Genomic DNA, 13,860 nt, shown 5'->3' on the forward strand with positions numbered 1-13,860 from the left:
TCTTGTAAGGAATTAAGATCATACAGGTCTCTGCCCTTCTGTCAAATGTAGTTGAAATTAGCCAATGGATACAAAAAGTATTGGGGGAGGACAACTGACAGGCAGTTGGACAGAGAATGTGAATGCAGCACTTACTGAAATAAGTTATTTTTCACATCTCATGAACTGTAAGTAAATTTCAAGACTTTTCTGGTGCCTGACTCATAGTTTTGAAATGTTTGGAATTGGCAATGCTGTTCAACAACATCTTTGAAGCCCATCTGTGCTGTTTATATGCTCTTTCTTCAACCCCCAGGCATTGTCTGTTTCCTCTGGTTTTCCGGAACGTCATCTTTTGAAGCGGGAAATTAGGGGTTTGCTTGATAATGGTAGTGGTTATATTAAGCTTGTTCAGAGGGTGAAACAGATTTCTAAGACTAGACAGGGAGCTAGGAGATTCTAGCTACCAAACGATCTCCTGTCTGTCAAAAACAGTGTTTTAGTCCAATAATTTGTCTCCTGCCTGGCAGGTCCAGTGGCACTAGAGCATTTGTTTTTAAAAAGAGAGCCATAGCTGGTTTCAAACCTGCTATGGTGGTGAATCCCCTTCATACTTTCATAAGTTGTTTCAGTGGTTATAAAAGTAGCCTAAAAATAAAGGGATTGTCCCTTCAAGGCAATATTTTTTAATATACAAAATGAAGTTAGCATATGCAGTAGTTATTAGGACATGGTGTTAAAAACAGACATCTGGCAGAGAAGGTAAGCCATCTGTGAAAATACAGTCCCTATTACATGTAATAACCCAAATAATGTCTCAGTTGTTATAAATTCACAGCACTGGGAGCGTAAACAACTGTGTCCTGCGGGAAAAATATGGGAAAGTGTTACATATGCAATTGTGTACCTACTCTGGAGTGTCAGATGAAATAAATGAGATGTTTGTGCTAGCTGTGGAATTTTGCCTCTCAGAATAAACTATTTTTATAGATTTACCCTTACCTCCATTCATTGTTTGCCCCTTATTCCAATGTCTTTAGCAAAAAAGAAAAAAAGTATGCTGAATCTCCAAATATTTTTCTGTGCCTTACTAACAGCAGAACAGGTTGTCTTTTTTTTTTTGTTTGCTTGCTTGTTTTTGTGTTTTTGACCTGTCCTCCACTGTGTGGAATGCATCAAGGGCTGAACTGAAAACCTATTGAAGATAACGGGAAACTTACATCCATTCCAATGGGATTTGCATTGTATCACAAATACTTTTGATGCCTATTGCATGGTTTTTATCGTCTGGTTTGCAACAGGCCTGCCATATTTGGAAGCTCAATGGCTATTTATAGTTAAATATCTGAAAACACTTTTGTCTGTATATTATACAAATTTATTTTCCAAAGAATACTTAAGGACATAGGATTGTCTGATTAGATTTTGAATTTAAATTAAAGTTAGCATGATTTTATGGCACTTTTTAGGCAAAAGTTACGGGGAGTTGTAAATGTTAGAGCGAGAAATAAATCAAGTGTAGTAAAATAGCCTCCTAAAGTTACAGACAGTTTTGTTTTGTCTCAGTGGCCAGGTTTCTTCTCATCCTTCCTCCTATGAATTTTGCAATGGTTTTAATGTTATCAATTGCAAGTTTTATTCATGGATTTAAGAGATTTTGCAAAACAAAATAGCAAGGCTCTAGGGCTTTGTTGCAAATGAGCATCTCCTCTCTCATCACCTTTGAAGACAAACTCACCTTGGTCTTGGTGACCAGGGACAAGTCCTGCAGCAGCCTTGCTGGAAGGCCTAGGGAGCAAGCACAGCCCAGAAGCTTGAGGTTCTCCAGTTCATCTGGATGTGGGCTGGCAGCTCTGGGCTCTAACTGGCCCTCCTGAGAGCCAAGACACTTTCATTGGCCCTGGTGCAGCTGGAAAAATTCAACGGTCTTGATCCTTCAAGGGTGGCCACAGTTAAAAGCCTCTTAGCAGGCTGCATACAAAGACACAGGCCACATGTGGTCCATGTTTTTTTTACATATGTATATACGTACATATATATATTCATCCACACAGGGTTTTTGGTCTGATGACTTCTCTCGTGGCCCAGGATTCAGCTTTCAAGTTATTGAGGCTTTCAGAAAAGTTTCATTATTTGTTTTCTTCTAGCTGCTCTTAGCTGTGCCCTCAAAGAAGCATCACCAGTTATTGAAACTTCTGGTTATTTATGAGAATATAAACAAATGACATCAAACCAATTCCTTCTCCAGCCTAAGTTCAGAAATAATCTTCATTTTGGTTTGTCCTAAGAGAAAGAGATTAGCATTCATGCTTTCCAATGAATATTTCCTGGGGTATCCAGCTAGAAGCAAGGCAATGTAGTGAAGCAATAAATAATTCAGAAAACAGCTATAGGATAGTGCAGGAAACATGTCTTCTAGTGAGAGACCTAAAAAACTCTGTCTGCCCTGCTTACTCAAGAGAAAGCTGAAAGGTGGTTTGAAAACAGCCTTTCATGGGAAAGAGGTTTTTCATAGGGAGCAATTGGTTAGAATAGGATAAAATATCCTGATGTGACACAAAATGTGGAAGCTGATTCTATATAATATAGAGCACATTTTTGGTACTAGAGGTAGTGAATTGGGCTATGGTAGATTCTCATCATTTAGATTCTTTAAATCCATGTATTCTTTTAAAACATCACTGCTCCTACGGAAGTTACAAAGTTGATGCAAAGATCTTTGGTCAATGATGTTCTTTGGATGGATTTATACAGGAGATTGGACAAGATGATTATAATGCCTTCTTTTAGCATTCGATCTATTGATCCATAGAAGATATTTTTCACCATAAAATAGCCTTTTTTGTATAAAGGAATTAATATTTTTCACAGGAAATTGCACAGAAACTGACAATTAAAATAAAGACTTTCTACATTTTTATGTCACTTATATTTTTTTTATTATGAAGCTAGCATTTCCCAGAGGTGAGGGTTCCTCTTTGCTTTCTCATAGCACACCTTCTCAATTACATGACACATTCAACCAATAAAGGACATTCAATATGCTTGACAAGAGCTGTTAGCTGCATAATGGCAAAGGCTGCCTCAAAGAATACTCCAGTCTCCTCTCCTACACACTTCATTTCAAGAGATGAACTGAAAGGTTAAGAAATGTGCGAAGAAGGCAGTTTGGGGAAAGAGAATATCATTGGATTAACTCAGCGTTTTCAACTCTAATTAAGGCTGGTCGTGAGCTGAAAATATTGTGGGATTCACAAGTACCCTTTTTATAGATCAAAGAGCGAACTTTACAATTTACCAGGAGGCAACAGGATTGTAGCCCGCTAAAATGTTGAGTTCTCTAGTGGCACTCTCTGTATTGTTGTTGGAAACGTCCCAGAGCAGTGGGACAGGTGTGTGTGTATAGCCAGGGTTTTAAGCGTGTATGCAAAGTTGTTAATATAGTTGTTTGGGCCCAGGGAGTCTGTGCTCTTCTTTTGTATTATTTCTGTTGTACAAGATATTATCCCTCATAATATAGCAAAAATGTCAACCTGTCCTATAAAAGTGGACTTGTTAGCACATATGAATTTGTGGGATCTAAATTCAGTAGTCTAACGTAAAGAGTTAAGTACTCGTGAGATTCTTGCTGCATCAGCTAACCTCATGGAAGAATGCAGAAATTGCTTAGTAATTTGCAAATGATGCAGCTCAGATTCAAAGAGCTGAAATGCTGTATATGCTGGAAGAAAGGAAGAAGTTACTAAAAGACTCAAAGCCTTTCTGCAGTGGGGGAGTGGAGATAAGTGGAAAGGAAGTTGGTGGAACAAAGAACAAAAGGAAAAATGGGTAGGAAATAAGTGCGGGCTTTGTTTTCCGCACTTACTTCTCTGTGCGACTGGGAGTCTCTTATGGCTATTTCCTGAACTCTCTTTTTATCTTCTCCTCTGTTTTCTCCCACAAAATACCATCTGCTTTGCATGTGCACAAAGAGACCTAGTTCTCCCCTTTCCTACTCCCCATTTTTCACTCAAGTATGTTAGGCTAATGGCTAAATCCAATAAAGGAGGTAAGTGTCTATTTCATGACTGGTGAAAAAGTCCAAAACCAGGACTGGGAGAATGAGATCTGGGTGGAAGAGCCTCTGTTTCCAATGGTCTTGGTCAGGCTTTGGTGGCAATCAGCTGCTCAGACTGCCACGGCTCTGGGCAGAATGAGAAGCAAACTCCGGGTACCTGGGAAACATAGGCATATTAGCTAGATTTTTAATGCACATCCAGGGTTAAGTTGCAGCTAGGAATCAGAATTTAGATAGGCCTTTGGGACCTTTGCCTGCTTTAGCTACATCCTTGCATAACCTCATATCCTAGCTCACATTTCCTTGCAAAACAGACGTATTCACTCCCCACTGGTTTTGTCTTGCTCTGCACTCCTTTTTAGATCCAAATCTATAACAAGCTTATAATCACGTGGTTAATTATCTGTATTATTTAAACTATTAGCTTCTGGGGGTAGGGACTTTGCTCATGTGTACCAGGCACACAAGTGGTGCTATATAAATACAAAAGTATAAGCCACTAATTAATAACAGCTCAGTTCAGTAATGGTTGCAAGTGTGATTTACACAAGAGGGGGTATTTTAATGCTGACTGTTTGCTCTGAGAACTGTCTTCTATGTAACGCAAAGTGAGAAGATCATTCTAAGCGTATAGAATTGTATGTGACATTAATTCAGTCCAAAATGTGTTAAATTGTTCCGGTATGCTAGGCTGAGAAGCAGAAGCTGTTGAATATGAATAAGGTGGGTTGTTAATATGCTTGATTATAAGGAAATTAGAACACCTGTTGAAATGTTGTCAGCTGAGTTTAATTTCAAGTAGATTTATGTGAGCATGAAACTCATGGAGGACTTGAATTGTTTTGGATCTTGCTTTTCCAATTGCGTTGTGCTTCCACTAAATATTACCACTACATGTAATATTTTTGCTCACTGAAAACAGCAAAATATTTGTAAATGTTATTGTTCATGTGACAGTGATGTTCTCTTTTAAAGATTCTTTCTACAATGACCTTAATTTCAGTTATTGCTCATATATGACACAGTCACAAGCTGTCAGTTCTGTTGCAGACTTGCCAGTAGTGGCAATACTCTTTGTACTCATGTGTAGAAGTGCATTGTGTGTTGCCCTCCAATGCACAGAGTAGTGATGACATTGGTCTGTAAATCACTTAATTCATGTACCCCCCCCCCCCCCCCCATATTTTAATGTGAATTGGAGGCAGATGGTACATTTGCAGTTCTGAAGACTGCAGTCACCTGTCAGTTCACTTGGCTGCTGCAGCTTGCAGTTGTTCTGTGAAAACCAGCTACCAGCACATCTGGGTGCCATACAAGGAGACCCATTTCTGTGGAGAAAGGAATTCAGATCATCTGCTTAAGGCCTCATTTATCTCTGAGACTTGCCTATCAACAGTCATCAGCAACCACTATTGACCTAATCTTGGACTAGCTGCAGAGGATTAGAGTCACTGAAGACTCTGGTGCTATTGTATTCAGCCTCAGGTATTTGCACTAGTCATCTGACAGAACTTGTAGCTTGGAGGTAGCTGCCTGTGAAAGAGCTAGAGATGGTGAGCTGCATAAGAACGGGCACTGTAAGAGCTAGTGAGCTGGAAGAGATTTCCCAGGCTGTCTAGCTGTAAATACTGAGAAGAAGGGTTTAAATTTGGGTAAAATTAAATATTAACCCCATATAAGAATCCTCAGTGACTTAAGAGTACTGTCTGTGTTTGGGACGCACATGCATGGACTTCTCAAATGTGGAGGAGAATCCTCAGAGACCTGGGTTCAAGTCCTTCCTCAGCCTCATGGAATTTTAACACTCCAGACAGAAAAATAACTATCATGCTGAAGAGTATGCTGGGAGGGGACTTTCGGAACTTCTTTGACTGATTTTTCCCTACTTTCTACCAATTTAATATTTTTTGGGCTGGAATGCTGATTCAAGCAGAGTACTGTACTGCTCAGATATAAAGTCCTGTTCTCTTTCTAGTATATCTTCTTCTGAGATATAGGTAGATAAAGTCTCTGTATTCCACTTATCTAACATAATCTATTATATGTAAATGAAACATTGGATGGAGTGTCCCTTAGGAAATGTATATTGGAAATGTCAGGTGGGGATGGCATGTATTAGTCCAAGACCTGTAAGGCAGATGTGCAGCCAGAAAAGAGAGAAGCTATCAGGTTTAGAAGAGGTTACCAGAGGTATTATTATGATAGGGTGGTTCTTAGACCACCCAGGGGATTTGAAACAGACCTCAGTGGGCTCTTTGTAATACATTGCTACTGTATTAATGCATGTTTGTACTTCTCATGGTGATCTGCACTCCAGAAGGGCCATTTTGTCCCTTGATTAATATCTGCTTTTTAAAAATTTTTGTCTTTTTCACAGAATCACAGAATAGTTGAGGTTGGAGGGGATGTCTGGAGATCATCTGGTCTTACCCCCTGCTCAAGCAGGGTCACAGAGAGCAGGTTGACCAGGACCCTGTTCAGACAGTTTTAGAGTATCTCCAGGAACGGAGACTCCTCAGCTCTCTGGCAGAGTGTTGTTCCGGTGTTCAACCACCCTCACAGTGAAGAAGTGTTTTCTAATGTTCAGATGGAATTCCCTGTGTTTTAGTTTGTGCCTATTGCCTCTTGTCTTGTCACTGGCTGCAACTGAGTGTGCTCCTGTCTTCTTTACACCGTCCCATCAGATATTTATAAACATTGATAAGATCCCTCTGGGCCTCCTTTTCTCCAGGATGAACAGTCCCAGCTCCCTTAACCTCTCCTGTATAAGAGATGCTCCAGTCCCTTAACCATATTTCGGCCCTTCCCTGGACTTAATCCAGTATGTCCATGTCTTTCTTGTACTGGGCACAGCTTTCCAGGTGTGGCCTCACCAGTGATAAGTAAAGGGGACAGATCACCTCCCTTGACCTGCTGGCAACACTCTGCCTAATGCAGCCTAGGATTCCTTTGGCCTTCTTTGCCATGGGGGCACATTGCTGGCACATGGTCAACTTGTTGTCTACCAGCACCTCCAGATCCTTCTCTGCAAAGTTGCTCTCCAGCTGGTTGGCCCCCCAGCGTGTAGTGGTGCATGGGGTTATCCTTCCTCAGGTGCAGGACTTGGCATTTCCCTTTGCTGAATTTCATGAGGTTCCCCTCTGCCCATCTCTCCATCCTGTCCAGGTCCCTCTGAATGGCAGCACAGCCCTTTGGTGTATCAGCCACTCCTCCCAGTTTTGTGTCATCTGCAAACTTGCTGAGGATGCATTTGGTCCCATCATCCAGGTCCTTAATTAAGATGTTAAACAGTAAAGAGTAACAACTTCCATCTCTCTCTATTATCTTTGACATTGATCACAGACTGACAGGACTGTCAGTTGTCCTTGCCCTACTCTGCATAGTTGAAAAGGCCTGGCTGGCAGTTTTATTTAACCATATTTAGTTCTTTTTGCATGATTCTAGGTCACTGGTGATGTATTTGATCTCCTCCTGTGTAACTGTGGCTTAAGGTTGATATAAGGTGATAGGGAGTATTCTGTGGCATGGGGAGGAGTTCTGAAGACCCTTCTGACTTAGATAGTTACTGGGATTACCTGGAATCATGTGGGATGGGACTCAATGATCCAGTCCCATCTTTTACTTTGATCCAGAAACGTGAATTCAAGTTCTTTAGTGTAAAAAAGGCTATGGACCTTTCGCCATCTGCATATCTGCAAGGTGAGATCTGTGTAAGGAGTGCTACCAACCAGGTGCAGAAGGATGCTTGGTGGCACTGGGCTCATGAAATAAATGCCTTGCTGTGTAATGCTGTTTCAACTCAGACGATTCAGCACAGTGGGTAGGTTTTGCTGGAGGAAACCTACATCACCTAATCCTGCGCCACTGCACTCAGAGGGAAATGTTTGATTGAATACAATGAAAAGGTTATGATTTGGGCAGCCTGATATTCCTTTTCCATCATTTTCATCTCTCCAGTCTCACAAAGACAGACCTGGCAACCTCAACATGAGGAAGTGCAGTGCTCATTTGCATTGTCCCAAGAGTCCCAGAATGATGGTGGAGCTGACAGGCTACTTTGAAAGAGCTAGATGAAGATTATGTTTATCTTCTCCTGCTTGCTTCCCAAACCAAACTCAGGGATTGTCTGTCAGCTTTGTCTGTTGCCAATCTAATGTCATATAAAACTTCAGCATTTGAGGAAAGACACATCACTGGCCTAAGACTGGCTCTGGTCCTCCAGAACAGTATGCGAGGTGCTGTGTTGATCCTAGATGGGAAGAACAGCTCTTCAAGGGAGGAATGAAGTCTCTATGGTTATTTTAACAGTGTCAGTGCTATAAAAAAACTTGGTTCTTTAGGAACATAGAAAGCTGGTGTATCTCTCTCTTCTATTGTTTCCTTTGTTCCTTGCTATTTCACTGGTCATTCATGGCAACTTCTGGTTGGAGCAAAGATAAGAAGAACAGTGTAATTTCCATTTCAGAGAATACCTTGCTGGTTTTAGACCATGTAATCCTTGGGTTGCATCTACATCACACTCTGGGGTCCTGGGACAAATGTCAGCCATGCTGTGACTCTCCCAGCAGTAAATTTTGTCCCTAAAGGGGAAAGGAGAGAGATGAGGGCAGTCACAGTGGAGATGGGTCTAGGAGAGATGGAGATGGGATGAGTAAAAGGCCAAGAAGATTGTTCTCATGCACACAGTATAATGAAGACTAGGAGCTGATTCAATAATAGTATTCTTATGTAATGCTAAATATTACTATTTTACTCTAATTCTGATGACAATTTTTGTGTTTCACTGTGTAGTAAAGCTTCTTAGAAACAAGCTCTTAAGTGCATCATGTAAAATTTGAGCATGTCAGAATAATTGACTCATTTCAAAGAATCCAATGTACTGAGGCTTTTTCCTCCTAACTGCCCATGCAGTGCTTCAGATTGCTTAATAGAGCAGTTAGGCGTATAGAATATTAATATCTTCTATTAAATTAAACTAACAGTTTAAAATTCAAATACTTTGTATTATCTTTTTTTTTTTTTTGAATTGTGGGCTGCTAATGTAGGAAATACATATTCAAGGTGATTTTTAGATCACTTTTAGAGGATAACTAATGCTAGATGACAAAAACTCAAATCACTGCATTTCAATACGATGTTAATGCAGATGCTCTCCAGAATAGTTGTAAAATGAACATATCTATGATGGTAAACTATAAGATCAATGCAATATGACTGTCAAATTTTAAATCTGAATGTTAAACAAAGAAACATCTTTCAGGCATTTTTAAAAGCTATGTTTTAAAAAGACAGCTATGTTGAAGGCAAATGCTCATAGATCTTATCTGGATGCATGGATTTTCCATATGTGATAGAAGTGTATAACCATAGAATCACAGAAAATAGACTCAGAAGAAATACCATGAAGTCATCAAGCCTGTATCCCCCTTCTCTGCCTTCACAGAAGGAGGGATCTCTCTTCCTTTGTAAACCGTTAATTGATCACTGATCACATATCATCACACCTTGTCATTTTAACATCATACATAAATCCTGCAATAATCAACACAAACTGTAGAGCTTTATAGAAGTTTTAAGTGTTTTTTATGTGCCTTTTTCAAGGACACTGCAATGGTTCCTATTTGTAAGTGGCACTCAGATTTGACAGAAATGTCCCTGGGGAATCAAAACCAATCTGAGATGTGAAGTATTCCAGGTTCTTGTCAGAGCTGGTCAACACAGCTGCAGGACTTTCCTAATTCTAGTTCTGAAGTAAATGCAGTTTCTTGCCATCCAGGGGGATTTCAAAAATTACTTCTCATTTCAGTTCCTGAATGTCTGAAGTCTGGACCACCTGAAAAGAGGTGTAGATTTTGCATAACTTTGGAGGGGAAGGAAAACTGATGGCATCATCATGCCCTTGTGGCTATAAGGAATGGGGGCTAACATTTGGGAGGAAGAGCTGAGGTCCTGATAACCATTTACAATGAGTCTGTGCAAGCTTCAGGGACTGCAAATTAGATTTGTGTTCCTTTAAAGGGTAATGCCAGAGGTGTAAAGAGATTTTAATATAAATGGAATTTCTCTTATCAGGTGTGATGTCTCAGTTCGTACATGATGCACATAGAGTGCATGTATTGTGTCTTAGTATGTCTCACAGCAGGTTCTAAAGCCTTTAGCTGAGACTGAAGTCTTAGTACAGCCACTTTGTTCACTCATTCCTTGACTTGCTCTCTCTACAGATCACTGGGTTAGGGGTACTTCTCTATCATGTAGTGTAGGTTCCCCCTGGAGTCTATGAGAAGTTGGACAATAAAAGCCCCTCATTCTCTACAACACCTTCACTTGAAGCTTGCCTCTCCTCCAAGTCCTCTGCAGGCCACATAGGGCTCTCCATCCTGAGTTTCCTCCGATTCCTGCTCTACTACAGCCAAGATTTTTCCCAATCAGCCTTCTCTGCCTATATCCTCCAGGGGAACAGCCTTGGGAATGGATAATTCTTTTAAATAGCCCTGGTTCTCAGGGCATGGATTCTAGTCTTGTCACATCCAGTTATTGTATAAAAACATAGTCCTTGTAGCACACATATAATAATATATAATCTAAGCAGACAAAAGTGTTAAAAGGTGGGCAGAGAGATGGGACTTGGAACTGGGAAGTCATCTGCCCAAGGTCACAGAAATAATCAGCACCAAGTGGGAATAAAGGAATAACATCCTGGGCTCTGAGTCCTAGTATATAGGTGATGCCAACTACCTACCGAGGTCTTTGCAGATGACTAAGCTTCAAGTAGATATTCAAATATATTTCTCCCTGAATAATAGTCTCCCAGTCTCCTCAGGTTCTTATCCTTCACCCTGCTCCAGACTTTTTCTTTATCATCAAGGTACAATATCTAGTTAGGCACATAAACACAGTACCCTGATGTCTAAAAAGAGTGCCTGCAGCCCACTGGTGCCTCCTGGCTAAGGAAGCACTGCAGTGAGATGTCTTCTTTGGATTCTTTTTGCCTTAAGTTTCCTCTGTAGTCAACAGAGGGAAATAACCAGCAGGAGGGCACTTCAGCACACCAGTGGTGCCCCTTACTAGTCAGATAAGTTTGAACTTGTCCTCCTGCTGTTCCTGCATAAAGACATGCTCCAGTGTGGACATTGGGTAAGTTCTGGGGCACTCTGGCAGGGGAGGGCTCAAGCCTTTTGCTCATGGTAAAGCTTTGCTCACACAGCCTGCCTGGATTAGGCACAGCAAGCCAAATATCCTCTTATTCATTTTGTGTCCAGCTGCCTCAAGCGCAGCTTTTCCAAAGCACAGTACAGATGTGTTGAACATGAAGGTGAAGTTTCATGAACTATTTGATGGGGCTTAAGCCATCTACTTTTTTATTCTTTTTTTTTTTTTTTCCTGGATTGACTGACTCACAGTCAACTGCATGTACAAAATATGGGGTTAGACTTCCAAGCATGAAAATATTGTTCTCAATCACTGCATGCTTCAGTTTTGTCCTACACATCCTAGGGTTACCAGTACCTCCCTATATAACTGAAATGTCAGGCATTAGTTGATTAATGTTTGTGAAAAGCCAGCCATTACAGACATCAAAAGTAAAACGTGTCATCTCAACTTAGCTTCGAATAAGACACTTAGCAAGGCATCAGATTCCTGTATATTGTATCACACAAACTTTTCAAGCAACTCACTCATCCTGTCACAACTTATACTTTACTATGATATTAATGCCTGATATATTCAAAAGAACCCCTGGGAGGTAAGTGCAGGCTCTCAAATTCCTTTACAGCGACTTGACCCCTCCAAGTTTGCAATCTGTCATTTTGTGTTTCTTGAGTGCTGAGCACAATGAGTCTGTAATTGAAATGTGTAACTTTTGTGTAGTGCAGTAATAGTCATAAATAATAGTAAAGAAAAAAAAAAAAAAAGGCCAGGTTCCTAAAGGCTCCAAGACAATGTTATAATGTAGCAACATACAATATGTGACACAGGGAAATTAGAGCTCTTCCGTGTCCCTATCTTCCACTTTCCTCATATGTGGAAAAATGACATGGATTTTTCCCGGGTCTTATATTTGAAACACTGGGCTTACATATTTTGTGCCAATGGTGTAATCTAATTCCTTTTAGAAATGAGATTTTACTGGGGGATATAGAAATCTCAGATGGTGAGGAGCTGCATTTGTTGACTATGCTGTGAAAGAGGTATTGTGATGATGATTATATACTAAAGGCATGAAAGTGATTAGATTACATGAAATAGCATTCATTTCCTTTTATATGAGATGCTAAAAATGAAAGGAAACCTCCCTTAGTTTCTATTTAATTCTTTCTTCCTGCATGTTGACCTCAGACTTCAGGGAGCTTGGAGTGTGAAGACAGAGTGATTATTGGAATGTAAAAGACAGTATGATGATCTGAAGTTGTCATAGAACAATAATGGGGAATGGTATGTCTTGATCTTGAAGTCCAAACCCCTCCTATTGCAGGCAAACATGCCATTTTCTTTCTTTTGTAATCATATCAAGCTCAGTCAGTTTGTTGGTGAATGTAAAGGGGAGGAATAAGAAACCTGTAGTGTAACTGAGTGTTCCATTGTTCATTAAAGCATCATTCACAATTTAATGGTAATGATTAGAAGGGCTGATAACAAGAGCTTGGGAAACATGTCAAAACAGGAATGACAGATAAAAGAAAGTCTAAACAAAAAGCATAACTACAGGCTTATATTTTTTTGGAACACCACTGAGTGTCTCTGAGATTCTCTCATTTCTTTCCCGAAGCTTCAATTTCCTAGATCTAAGCACATGAAAATTTGAAAAAGCAATTTTATATTATATTTACAAAAAATAGATTTATTGCATACTTTGACTAAATAGAATCACTTATTCAATCTAACCAATGTACTGTATGATCCCTTTTCCATGGCTAAGACCTTCAGGGGAAAGAAAGTTGAAATATAGTGCCAGGAGGTCAAATTTAGGAAAGAAAATTAAGGAGCTCTTCATGGCCTACAGTTAGTCCTAACTGTTGCCTGGTAACTGTCTAAAAATCAGCTTTGCATCACCTGGCTTTTAAGGACCATGGCATCACTAGGAAACCTGGCATATACTATGTCTGACATTTCAAAAGTAGAACATCATGACTTGGTTATTACGACTTTTTCTCATAATCAGGGAAGAAATGCAGCTACATAATTGAGATGCTTATGGATGCTTATGGCAAAGTTTAAAATATTGCACAAACTACAAAGCAAATTTATTATAAAATAAGGAAATTTGATTCAGTCTATTTCTGCTGTGACTATGTGGCATTCCACAGTTTCTTCATTCTTCAGGTGGTATAGATATTGTCTTTAATTTATTTTCTAGTATTCGTACCTTTTGAGTTTCATTCAATCTTTGAGTGAGACTAGAATCTGAAAACGAAAGGCAGAGAAAGAAGCTATGGTATAGATATTCCTTTAAAGGAAAGCTGGCAATCATACCTAGACCACCAGATGAACTTTGACTGGGTTCATAAAAAACCTGCATCAAAATAACTTCCCAAGCTGACTGATGCTCCATTGCGAACAATTTTAGGAACAGTCTGGGCCTACCATTCTAATGGCAGTGTTGAGAAGACCGTGAACATTTAGATAGATATAGATGGGAATACATGACGCAGGTATCTAACTGTGTGAAACCTGTGTTCTGCAAATTAAGCAATTAATCTGGAATTGCAAGATGCACCTCTCTTTTGTACTTCTGGCCTCAGAACACTGAATCTGGAGGCACTGTTGCAAAACTTGTTCCAGTGGGTTGGAAAATCTGGTCTGAGGTGAGGCGTTTTCAGATTGTT

This window comes from Apteryx mantelli, chromosome 1 (genome assembly GCF_036417845.1).
Source record: "Apteryx mantelli isolate bAptMan1 chromosome 1, bAptMan1.hap1, whole genome shotgun sequence".
Lineage (NCBI taxonomy): Eukaryota > Metazoa > Chordata > Aves > Apterygiformes > Apterygidae > Apteryx > Apteryx mantelli.